This window comes from Leiobunum rupestre, chromosome 2 (genome assembly GCF_980474605.1).
Source record: "Leiobunum rupestre chromosome 2, qqLeiRupe1.1.hap1, whole genome shotgun sequence".
Taxonomy (NCBI): domain Eukaryota; kingdom Metazoa; phylum Arthropoda; class Arachnida; order Opiliones; family Sclerosomatidae; genus Leiobunum; species Leiobunum rupestre.
In genome coordinates, this window is record NC_143385.1 from 47,856,633 (window position 1) to 47,868,325 (window position 11,693).

Here is an 11,693-nt window from a genome sequence, read left to right on the forward strand (position 1 = left end):
ACTCCTTCGCTTCTAGAATGAAGACTCCGATATATTACGCCTAGGTGTGGTATTGACGATATCAGGAATTCATTCATCGAGGTATGAATTCCTGACGATATCGAATGATCAAACGTTTAGTGCAATTTCATTGATAAGGAAACAAGAATAGAGCGTTCTATAAAATCGGTGAGGTGGGCTTTCCCCCTTTTGAGTTCGGAGGAGGTGAAGGCTTGGTTTTTCGTGTGAGATAAAAATATTTATCTGGCAAACGCGTAAGAAATTGAGAGCAGTCGACTTTTAGGAGTAGCGTAGTTGCTAGCCTAGGCTTCACTCATTTCCGGCTTTCCGCGCCGTTTTAGTTCCACATGATATAAATATATATATCTCGAGTGGAACTTTTGTTTACGTTAGAATGTTGTGAAGTGTCGGCGTCGTCGTCCACATTTGCAACATCTTCCATATCTTGTTAACGGGGTGACATAACCACGCCGTTTTATCTAAGAATGCTTAAGAGGGTTGCCGCTATCTACACAACCAAGTTCCGCGGGTTAGATGTAGTTAGCGGCTATTTGCCAGCCCCTTCTATCCGACCACCATTAAGCACTTTTTTTAAAAATACACAGTCTTATAATTTTGGATAAGATTGACTTTTAAATTCCGTTTCTCTTTTAATCCATATTACTGCTATACCTCTACACTGTGTGCAAATTTCAACTCTGTAATTTAAACGGGGCCGGGGGGCGCTACATCCCCCTTTTCTGATTTTGAGCGTTGATTTACGCACTCTAATTATTACCGAACTAACAAGGAGACGACCCGAGGTGTAACACACCGATTTTGTTCAAACTCGGGGGTTTGGTAGACCTTCATGTAACTTGAAACACCCTAAAGGAAAATGTCTCCATAGGCAACCCAAAATGTTTTTGACAACACAAAATGGAATTTTTCCCATAGAAAATAACATGGGAATCTGACCAATATTAAAAATTTTAATTTTTACCTCTCCGAGGGGACAAAGTCCCCTAGGAGGGGTTATACAACGACCGTGTCTGTCTGTGGGTCTGTCTGTGGGTGGGTCTGTGGGTGGGTCTGTGGGTTCGTCTGTGGGTGGGTCTGTGGGTGGGTCTGTGTGTGGGTCTGTGGGTGGGTCTGTCTGTCTGTCAGGACTGCGAACGCATTCGCATTTTCGGTGCAAAGTGTAATCACTGCGTACGCAGTTTCTCAAAGGGTTGGCAAAACCACCGTGTGACGGTGAGCGTTAACGAATGCATTTGCGGTTTGGTTTGGATGGTGTTTTTTCGCTCACCGTCGTGACGATTTGGTGTATTACGTTTTTGTAATGTTTATGCGTAGGTTGTGAGTGTTGAATTTGTTGTGTTTGTGTTCTGATGGTTGTGCATGTTGAGTCTGTTGTGTTATATGGGCGTTTTCTCTTCAACTTCTTCTTAATGACTTTGGGACGGACCGAATGCTGAGTGTAATGCTACCTCTCAACGTCCAATGGCAGGGTTTCCACCAGTTGTACACGGTATTCGTCTTAGTATCAATTTGCGATCGCATCGGGCGGGATTTGAACCCGAGACCTCCTGATTGACAGGCGGACGTTCTACCACAGAACCACCGACACTTGTTACGCCTTATTGAAAATTAGACCTTCAGCTTTATCGGAAGCGTATTTAATAGAGTACGAAATTTTGGTTTAATTGAAATAGAATTGAAATTGAAATTATTGCATCGAAGAAATTCTAATTTTGCGATTTCTCATTTGATTAAAAACAAATGCGTCACCCAGGTTTCGAACCCGGGCCGTTCAGTTAGGCAGTCGAGCGCTCTACCACAGAACCAACGATAACTTCAAGCTACACTGCAAATAAGACACTCATTGTAAGCATAATAGTTAACAAAGTCTTGAATTGTTTTACGAATGAAATTGTGAAGGCCTAATGTGGTTTTTTTACGAAAAAATTATAAAGACTTAATCTTGTTTAATATAATAAGTTGCTTTATTTCAATTTGGTACTTTTGTTTAGTGTTTTTTTAATGAATGGAGTTTAAGATTGTTTCTTCTATTATTTGACGTTTTATTTTTGCGGTTGTATATTTGTTTTATCTTTTATTCTTTTAAAATTATTTACTTCTTCCGCAAAATGGTTCATTTTTTGGAGGAACCATTTTACTTATTTTTTGTGTATTAATGTTTTGAGAACCTTTACGTTTGGGAAAGGATAATTTTTGACGGAACCTTCAAAGTGTATACGTCGCATTTTCAAAAAATTTAATGGTCAAATCTTGTTTTAGCGCAGTCAGCAGATAAGATAAAGGGTAGAACCCGTTAGTTTTTTGTAATTTATTTAGTTTTTTTCAGTCGTATATTCTTATCTATTAGGTTTAGCGTATTGGTTTTCAAGCTTAATAATTCATTTATTAACAACATATCGAATTGGTCTGGTTTTCAACTCGGTCGTAATTTATTTTAAACGTTTTCTCGGCTGATTAAGATGTTTAATGCAGTTCATCAATTGGGTTCGTTTGTGTTTATTTATAAAGAACCCTAACTATTCCCTCTACGGTCATTTATTGATATACGTTTAGTCAAGTGGCTTTCTGTGCTTTGTGAATTGTAAGTTCTTCGCTTCTTGTTAATAAGTTTTTTGTTGGTGTGGATATTTGGATATCTACGATTCCTAATGCAGTCATTGATATCCTGGGTGTGCGAGTCATTATATGATATGGGAAATTGGACGGTTTTGGTCTTTTTCATGCGGTATGTGTCACAACGTCAACAGGTTCCGACAGTCTACGAGTCGTCCACTACCAGATATCTACGGTATCTTGATCGGGCGATAGTTGAAATAAAATGAGCGTTAACTATGCGGCAAGTATTTCGTAAGCGACAAAAATACAAATACCCTCTGTAGATATTTCTTTCATTAAAATTGGCTTCGTATTATTTTTAACTGCTAAACTTGTACCGTAAATAGGGTTAAAGTCAATTGTGCATTGTTTTAGTACGTCTAACTCACTGTTGTAACTACTTAATTTATAATATTCTGAATAAATTAATCTCGGTTGTTTCGTCTCAATTATTTTAATTCAAATTAAAATTTTATACCGGGCGGGATTGAACCGGGATTACGTTATTAGTAAATAACTCTGAATTGGGGAGATATAACTTTGAGGGTCATCTCGAGAAATTATTACCACTAGGGACAATGCTTCCGAGGAGAGGTATATTTTGGCTTGCCAACTTGTTGAAAATGCTAAAAATAGAAAATATAAATAAGAAAATAATGAAAAAGTTCGAAGTTGATTAAAATCTTTACAGGGGTACCATTACATTTGGTCCGATTCCCATGTTATATTCAATAGGAAAATTTCCATTTTGTATTGTCAAAAACATTTTTGGTTGCCATGCCTATGGAGACATTTCCCTTTAGGGTGTTTCAAGTTACATGAAGGTCTACCAAACCCCCGAGTTTGAACAAAATCGGTGTGTTACACCTCGGGTCGTCTCCTTGTAAGTGACATAAAAAATGGATTTATTTTTTAAAATACGTATTTATCTTACTTTTAATGGTGTGCAGGGTTACGGCGCCCTAGAAAAATTAGGGGCCCTTGGGCGCCACTTAAACCACATTTCCGCTGGCGTTCGTTTTTGCCTTACGCAGAGTGCGTAACTTACTTCTCGAAGCCGCGTATGGCCAGAAGTAAGATATAAGTGTGACACTTACGCAGAGTGCGTAACTTACTTATCGGAGCCGCGTATGGCCAGAAGTAAGAAATAAGTGTGACACTTACGCAGAGTGCGTAACTTACTTCTCGAAGCCGCGTATGGCCAGAAGTAAGAAATAAGTGTGACACTTACGCAGAGTGCGCAACTTACTTCTCGAAGCCGCGTATGGCCAGAAGTAAGAAATAAGTGTGACACTTACGCAGAGTGCGTAACTTACTTCTCGAAGCCGCGTATGGCCAGAAGTAAGAAATAAGTGTGACACTTACGCAGAGTGCGTAACTTACTTCTCGAAGCCGCGTATGGCCAGAAGTAAGAAATAAGTGTGACACTTACGCAGAGTGCGTAACTTACTTCTCGAAGCCGCGTATGGCCAGAAGTAAGAAATAAGTGTGACACTTACGCAGAGTGCGTAACTTACTTCTCGAAGCCGCGTATGGCCAGAAGTAAGAAATAAGTGTGACACTTACGCAGAATGCGTAACTTACTTCTCGAAGCCGCGTATGGCCAGAAGTAAGAAATAAGTGTGACACTTACGCAGAGTGCGTAACTTACTTCTCGAAGCCGCGTATGGCCAGAAGTAAGAAATAAGTGTGACACTTACGCAGAGTGCGTAACTTACTTCTCGAAGCCGCGTATGGCCAGAAGTAAGAAATAAGTGTGACACTTACGCAGAGTGCGTAACTTACTTCTCGGAGCCGCGTATGGCCAGAAGTAAGAAATAAGTGTGACACTTACGCAGAGTGCGTAACTTACTTCTCGAAGCCGCGTATGACCAGAAGTACGAAATAAGTGTGACACTTACGCAGAGTGCGTAACTTACTTCTCGAAGCCGCGTATGGCCAGAAGTAAGAAATAAGTGTGACACTTACGCAGAGTGCGTAACTTACTTCTCGAAGCCGCGTATGGCCAGAAGTAAGAAATAAGTGTGACACTTACGCAGAGTGCGTAACTTACTTCTCGAAGCCGCGTATGGCCAGAAGTAAGAAATAAGTGTGACACTTACGCAGAGTGCGTAACTTACTTCTCGAAGCCGCGTATGTCCAGAAGTAAGAAATAAGTGTGACACTTACGCAGAGTGCGTAACTTACTTCTCGAAGCCGCGTATGGCCAGAAGTAAGAAATAAGTGTGACACTTACGCAAAGTGCGTAACTTACTTCTCGAAGCCGCGTATGGCCAGAAGTAAGATATAAGTGTGACACTTACGCAGAGTGCGTAACTTACTTATCGGAGCCGCGTATGGCCAGATGTAAGAAATAAGTGTGACACTTACGCCGAGTGCGTAACTTACTTCTCGAAGCCGCGTATGGCCAGAAGTAAGATATAAGTGTGACACTTACGCAGAGTGCGTAACTTACTTATCGGAGCCGCGTATGGCCAGAAGTAAGAAATAAGTGTGACACTTACGCAGAGTGCGTAACTTACTTCTCGAAGCCGCGTATGGCCAGAAGTAAGAAATAAGTGTGACACTTACGCAGAGTGCGTAACTTACTTCTCGAAGCCGCGTATGGCCAGAAGTAAGAAATAAGTGTGACACTTACGCAGAGTGCGTAACTTACTTCTCGAAGCCGCGTATGTCCAGAAGTAAGAAATAAGTGTGACACTTACGCAGAGTGCGTAACTTACTTCTCGAAGCCGCGTATGGCCAGAAGTAAGATATAAGTGTGACACTTACGCAGAGTGCGTAACTTACTTATCGGAGCCGCGTATGGCCAGAAGTAAGAAATAAGTGTGACACTTACGCAGAGTGCGTAACTTACTTCTCGAAGCCGCGTATGGCCAGAAGTAAGAAATAAGTGTGACACTTACGCAGAGTGCGTAACTTACTTCTCGAAGCCGCGTATGTCCAGAAGTAAGAAATAAGTGTGACACTTACGCAGAGTGCGTAACTTACTTCTCGAAGCCGCGTATGGCCAGAAGTAAGAAATAAGTGTGACACTTACGCAAAGTGCGTAACTTACTTCTCGAAGCCGCGTATGGCCAGAAGTAAGATATAAGTGTGACACTTACGCAGAGTGCGTAACTTACTTATCGGAGCCGCGTATGGCCAGATGTAAGAAATAAGTGTGACACTTACGCAGAGTGCGTAACTTACTTCTCGAAGCCGCGTATGGCCAGAAGTAAGATATAAGTGTGACACTTACGCAGAGTGCGTAACTTACTTATCGGAGCCGCGTATGGCCAGAAGTAAGAAATAAGTGTGACACTTACGCAGAGTGCGTAACTTACTTCTCGAAGCCGCGTATGGCCAGAAGTAAGAAATAAGTGTGACACTTACGCAGAGTGCGTAACTTACTTCTCGAAGCCGCGTATGGCCAGAAGTAAGAAATAATGGTGACACTTACGCAGAGTGCGTAACTTACTTCTCGAAGCCGCGTATGGCCAGAAGTAAGAAATAAGTGTGACACTTACGCAGAGTGCGTAACTTACTTCTCGAAGCCGCGTATGGCCAGAAGTAAGAAATAAGTGTGACACTTACGCAGAGTGCGTAACTTACTTCTCGAAGCCGCGTATGGCCAGAAGTAAGAAATAAGTGTGACACTTACGCAGAGTGCGTAACTTACTTCTCGAAGCCGCGTATGGCCAGAAGTAAGAAATAAGTGTGACACTTACGCAGAGTGCGTAACTTACTTCTCGAAGCCGCGTATGGCCAGAAGTAAGAAATAAGTGTGACACTTACGCAGAGTGCGTAACTTACTTCTCGAAGCCGCGTATGGCCAGAAGTAAGAAATAAGTGTGACACTTACGCAGAGTGCGTAACTTACTTCTCGAAGCCGCGTATGGCCAGAAGTAAGAAATAAGTGTGACACTTACGCAGAGTGCGTAACTTACTTCTCGAAGCCGCGTATGGCCAGAAGTAAGAAATAAGTGTGACACTTACGCAGAGTGCGTAACTTACTTCTCGAAGCCGCGTATGGCCAGAAGTAAGAAATAAGTGTGACACTTACGCAGAGTGCGTAACTTACTTCTCGAAGCCGCGTATGGCCAGAAGTAAGAAATAAGTGTGACACTTACGCAGAGTGCGTAACTTACTTCTCGGAGCCGCGTATGGCCAGAAGTAAGAAATAAGTGTGACACTTACGCAGAGTGCGTAACTTACTTCTCGAAGCCGCGTATGACCAGAAGTACGAAATAAGTGTGACACTTACGCAGAGTGCGTAACTTACTTCTCGAAGCCGCGTATGGCCAGAAGTAAGAAATAAGTGTGACACTTACGCAGAGTGCGTAACTTACTTCTCGAAGCCGCGTATGGCCAGAAGTAAGAAATAAGTGTGACACTTACGCAAAGTGCGTAACTTACTTCTCGAAGCCGCGTATGGCCAGAAGTAAGATATAAGTGTGACACTTACGCAGAGTGCGTAACTTACTTATCGGAGCCGCGTATGGCCAGATGTAAGAAATAAGTGTGACACTTACGCAGAGTGCGTAACTTACTTCTCGAAGCCGCGTATGGCCAGAAGTAAGAAATAAGTGTGACACTTACGCAGAGTGCGTAACTTACTTCTCGGAGCCGCGTATGGCCAGAAGTAACAAATAAGTGTGACACTTATACTTAACGGAGCCGTGTATGGCCAGAAGTAACAAATAAGTGTGACACTTATACTTAACGGAGCCGTGTATGGCCAGAAGTAACAAATAAGTGTGACACTTATACTTAGTCCTGCTGAACTAGTCTGTATGAAACGTTTGGCCGGTTTTGGGCTCATTTTATAGAACGCTCTTTTGATGAGTCACTTAAACCTAGGGGCAACAAACACAGGACTGACCACACAAAGAGAACGCAACCCGTCAAAAGTCGTGGATTTTCTCGCGTACATTTTTCATTGGCTAGACGCTTTAGCGCCTGCTGCCGTCGGAAGGGGGAAATTCGGAAATTGTCTTCCCCCCGCCCGTAAAACGTTCATCGTAAAGGCTCGTGACGCTCGTCCAATGAAATTCGTACACAACCCTTCGTTAGCGTGTTTAAAGCTGCGTTCTCTTTGCGTTTGTTGCTCCTAGCTGGCAGCACTCGTATTTCGTTTGTTGCTCCTAGCTTATCTGAATTAAGATCGACTGATTTCAGGGTCGTACGGAGTGGTTCGGTATGCAATCACCCAATACCGCCAAGCTACCAAAACCATGACCTATTTGTTATTGGAAAAGTTACTGTACGCTAAAGCTCACTATTTATTTGAAGAGGAAACGTCGACAAACAGCGTTGGAACCAACTCGTACAGAGCATGGCGAAGATTCGTGTGGGAAAAATGCGTCGCGGCCAGTTAAAGAAATACCAAAATCCATGTTTATTGCCATAATTAGGGGTGCTTGGGATATTGAATTTAATTTTTTCGACATATAAAAGAAATGTTACGTTTCGCATCCCCTTGATCGAAATACACTCTTGAGTGGCCCCGGCGCCTATTATCCCGAGTTTTAGAGTGTCACCGGGTTTTGAAATGTCGGAATAACCACCGAAGAAGTATTAGCATAGGTATTAGATTCAATGTTTCCACTTTGGGGTCGCCTATTTCAGAGGCAATTTTGCCAGCTTGCGCCGGTCCGATTTTCGCCCCCGTTTTCCTCCATAGATTTACCTTAATTTCCTTTAGTTTCTTCTCTTTATTTCCAATCTTAGATTTAGGCAATATTTTTTTTTTTACAAAAGGTAATTATTTATTTTTGTATAAAAAAAACATTTAAGGTAAAATTTTAATTTATCTCTTATCTCTGCCAAAAAAATGAATGGGTTGCCATTGGGGCACAGTAGGGGGACTACAGAGACGATGATTTTTTAGTTTTTCTGACTTAAAATTTTTTTCGCCGTTTTCAATGGTTTTCCCCGGTTTTAAAATTTATGGTGCTGACCAAGACAGTTTTCGCCGCAAAGTGGAAACACTGATTAGATTAGTCAGATAAAGTAGCGTAACCCGAGTAACTTTATGAAGAAACAATTTCTCTAATCTTAAAAAACGTATCCTATTTTATCATATGAATTTTACGATCATTAATATTTCGTTTTAAAGATATCTCTGATTTTTTTAATGTTTCGATATTTTTGTTTGTAAATTTATTTTTAAACGAAAATTCGAAAGTGAAATTTTTTACCGTTATTTTTAGGTTAGTTGAATTGATTGGAAAATTATTTATTAACTCTGTTACACATTTAAAAAGGTAATGTTATGAATTTCTTGGGTATTCCTGATTCTTGAAAAACCCTGTAAGACTTAAATCTATAATAAAATCAAATTTTGCCCCATTGAAAAGCAGCCTCGTTTTACGATTCTTCTAAAAATAGTTTAGTTAATTAAATAATAATTAAAAGTATTCCTCTCTAGAGAAACTACAAATTGGACAATAACAAAATATTGATTGCTTCTGCTTCGGTCACAGCAATTAGGTGTAAAATTACAATTACGAATTGAACAATAACAAAGTATTGCTTGCTTTTGCTTTGGTCAAAGCAATTAGGTGTAAAATTACAAGTACGAATTGAAAAATAACTAAATATTGTTTGCTTCTGCTTTTGTCACAGCAATTAGGTATTAAATTACCAGTACGAATTGAACAATAACAAAATTACAGGTACGAATTGAACAATAACCAAATATTGTTTGCTTCTGCTTTGGTCAAAGCAATTATGTGTAAAATTACAAGTACGAATTGAACAATAACTAAATATTGTTTGCTTCTGCTTTGGTCACAGCAATTAGGTATTAAATTACCAGTACGAATTGAACAATAACAAAATATTGTTTGCTTTTGCTTTGGACAAAGCAATTAGGTGTAAAATTACAATCGTACAATAAATTTTTTTGAAAAGAATTTGTTTGGTTTCTTAAAATTCCAAAAGTAAAGCGGCCTTTAATAAAATAATATGTAACCAAAACTAACTAATGAACGGACAATGTTTGATTTTACTATGCAAAGTACCAGGTGGATTTTTAGTAATTTTTCCAATGTACTTATACTATTCGGGTAAGCTCGTGTCCAACTATTATTTTGGACACAGCGTCGCCCCCCTCTCCCTGATTCTTTGGGAGCTTGATTGCAAAGCAGGGATTATTTTAGTAGTTCTAAAACCTAATACTACCCCAAAACTTTCAGTCTGGTAGTCGTTTTGGGTTGTTGTAAAATTGATTAATTACCAGTTTTATTTTTTGATGTATAGCGTTTAACTTGCGCAAAATGTTTAAAAACAAAATTAAAACAAGACAACAAAATAGACTTGCGCACATGCATTTAAAAATTTATTAAAACTCGACTACAGTTTCAGCTACCTTCATCGTGACATTTTTAAGAATAAAAAAAAGTTTTAATAAAATTTTTAAATGGTTGTGCACAAGTCTATTTTGTTGTCTTGTTTAAACTTTTAGTTTCTAAATATACCAGTTTTATCCTAGTTTTGTTTAATTTTGGGTAGTTCAAAAATCCTTAAAATAGGCACGTACAAATTAAGTACGCTCCAGAGAAAAAAATTGCTTAAGAAGTCTTGAAATCAACTTGAAAATCCCGAAACCCCTGCGAAAATCAGTTCCAAAATCTCGATATACGATTAGAAACCAGAAATACACGTGAAAATCGTACTCTGAAATTTCAGAATCAGTTTTTGATTTCTGAAATAATTTGGGAAATCAAAATTCCCTCAGCAAAATTTGCAAATGTCGTATCCACTGCTGTCTTCGTTACTACTGATGGATAAATACCGACCACTTCAGACGTCTTAGGTAACATCAATTTCGAGTGTAACGACTTTAGATAAAAAGTTTTTTTTATAAAGCCCTTAAGAAACGCTTGAATTGAGATTGATAATAATGGTTTTATCACGCTGCCATCGCCAATAATGAAGTGGCTGACAAAAACAAAAAGTGGCTAATAAACTGCTTTGTTTATTAGCTTAGTTGATTATTATGATTATTACGATTATTACCTTATATTTGATTCGGAAATTATATTTAAAATTGGTCATATCCAATTCGACTTTGAGAGTTTTGAAAAAGATACAATTTTACTACCTGCAATATAAAGTCAGTCAGTTGCGTTCCAAAGCCGCTGTGTTATATTTGATCCCATAACAATCTAAAATGTGTTACATTTGATCCAATTACAATCTAAAATGTGTTACATTTGATCCAATTACAATCTAAAATGTGTTACATTTGATCCAATTACAATTTAAAATGAGTCACCATCTCTTATCAGTCAATTTCACGGACAGCGTTGCCAACCGTACTCTAATTATAGTACATTTCGATAAAATTAACTCAGTAGGCTAAAAATTTAAAAACAAATCTTATTTTACAAACTAGTAACTAAAAATATTGAGGGTTATAATAGGCACCGTTTCAAAAATTTAGAGGCCCCCAAAGTAGGCCTACACTTTTTAAACGTAGGCACGTGCCTACTTGTGCCTATTGCTGGCGGGGAGCTTGTATATCCAGAGTTTGATAGTGGTTAGCACTTTCGCCTCGCAGCAAGAGGAGCCGGGTTCGATCCCAGCTTGTGGCACTGGGTGAAAACTCGGAAAAACTCCTTCTGCGTTGAGTTTGCACTGGTTTAAGCGGTTTTCCCCCGAGTTCTTCGGTTTCCCCTAACGGTAATAGTTAGTGTAGGGAGCTGTTGGCTCGAACGCGTGGCATGCAGGGCTTGCCACCACTCTCCTACGCATTGTAACCCGGCCACCTGAATTAAGGGCTTCAAAAGTCGCATGATGACTTAGGCCTAAGGTGGTGCCTTGGGTATTAGCCTAGCTGATTATTAATATTCTTCAATTTATTATACAATATGTTTGAGGGTGCGAAAATGAACTTTTCAAGAGTTGGAAAAAGTGACATTTTCGAAGGGCTCTAGTTACGCAACCGCTGCATCGATTTCGCCAAAAAAAATAATTTCAACATGATTGTTTAAATTTCATTTGAATCGGCCGACCCATGGTTGCATGAGTTGTCGATTTGACGTGGAAAAACCCATGTATTACTACTTCTATGCAAATCGTTGAACTGG